The sequence below is a fragment of the Elephantulus edwardii genome, unplaced genomic scaffold (assembly GCF_000299155.1).
Source record: "Elephantulus edwardii isolate Elephantulus edwardi_28Jun2011 unplaced genomic scaffold, EleEdw1.0 scaffold00067, whole genome shotgun sequence".
Classification (NCBI taxonomy): domain Eukaryota; kingdom Metazoa; phylum Chordata; class Mammalia; order Macroscelidea; family Macroscelididae; genus Elephantulus; species Elephantulus edwardii.
Genome location: NW_006399817.1, coordinates 7,931,906 through 7,933,696, shown reverse-complemented (window position 1 = coordinate 7,933,696; position 1,791 = coordinate 7,931,906).

Genomic DNA, 1,791 nt, shown 5'->3' with positions numbered 1-1,791 from the left:
CCAATTATGGTAATGGGCACCCATGGTGGACAGTGTTGGCTGGAGCTTCCCGACTAAATCAAGCCTGGAAGCAGGAGCTGCATTTATTTCCGAAGGTGCTTGCCTCCGGTAACTCTATGTACAGTGCTCAGGCTATTCGATCATAGAGTCGCTATGAGTCGTCTAAGACTCGACGGCATTAAACAACAATGATGATGACCACCAAGAGAGAGCTATGCTGGCCTATGGAAAGGAAGTTGTGCTGCCTAGCCGAAGGTGGGTGATTTTCCTCTGTGGCCCTCGGCCTGTTTCAAATTGTCGTCCTTTCAAACATTCTCCAAGGTGGTATAGCACTGGACTCTCTGTTGCTGTACAGAGGTAACTTGTGGTTGCTGTGATGCCAAAGCCTGTGACATTCATGTGCCAATCGTTGTAATGGGCACCCTTTGTGGACAGGGTTGCATGGAGCTTGCCGACTAAATGAAGCCTGGCAACAGGAGCATCATCCACTTCCAAAATGGCTTCCCTCCAGAAACTCTACATACAAACAGTGCTCAGGCAGTTCGTTCATAGGGTCGCTATGAGTTGTCTACGACTCGACAGCATTAAGCAACAACAACGATGACGACGACCGAGAGAGCTGCTTTGGCCTAGTGGAAAGGAAGCTGTGCTAACAAGCCGAAGGTTTGTGATTTTCATCTGTGGCCCCCGGAAAGGTTCAAATTGTCTTCCTGTTAAAGATGCTTCTCGGTGGTAAAGCACTGTTCTCGGTGTTGCTGTACAAAGGAAACTCGTGGTTGCTGTGATGCTGAAGCAGTGATGTGCCAATCGTGGAAATGGGCACCCCTGGTGGAACGTGTTGGCTGTAGCTTCCCCACTAAATCAAGCCTGGAGGCAGGAGCGGCATCCACTTCTGAAGTGGCTTGCCTCCGGTAACTCTACGTACAGTGCTCAGGCTGTTCGTTCATAGGGTTGCTATGAGTCGTCTTTGACTCGACGGCATTAAACAACAACAACGATGACGACCACCAAGAAAGAGCTACGTTGGCCTATGGAAAGGAAGCTGTGTTACCGAGCTGAAGGTGGGTGATTTTCATCAGTGGCCCTCGGCCAGTTTCAAATTGTCTTCCTGTCAAATATTCGTCTCCATGGTATAGCATTGGTCTGTGTGTTCCTCTACAGAGGTAAGTCGTGGTTGCTGTGATGCCGAGAGCTGTGACAGTAATGTGCCAATCGTTGTAATGGGTACCCATGGTGGACAATGTTGGCTGGAGTTTCCGGACTAAATCAAGCCTGGTAGCAGGAGTGGCATCCACTTCCAAATTGTCTTGCCTCCGGAAAATCTATGTACAAACAATGCTCAGGCTGTTTGTTCATAGGGTCGCTATGAGTCGTCTATGACTCGACGGCATTAAGCAACAATAAAAATGATGACGACCAAGAGAGAGCTACGTTGGTGTAGTGGAAAGGAAGCTGTGCTACTAAGCCGAAGGTGGGTGATTTTCATCTGTGGCCCTCGGCCAGTTTCAAATTGTCTTCCTGTCACACATTTGTCTGGGTGGTATAGCACTCGTCTGTTAGTTGCTATGCAGAGGTAAATCGTGGTTGCTGTGATGCCGAAGCCTGTGACAGTGATGTGCCAATCGTTGTTATGGGCAGCCATAGTAGACAGTGTTGTGTGGAGCTTCCCGATTAAAGCAAGCCTGGAAGCAGGAGCGGCATCCACTTCTGAAGTGGCTTGCCTCCGGTACCTCTATGTACAGTGCTCAGGCTGTTCGTTCCCAGGGTCTCTATGAGCCGCCTATGACTGGA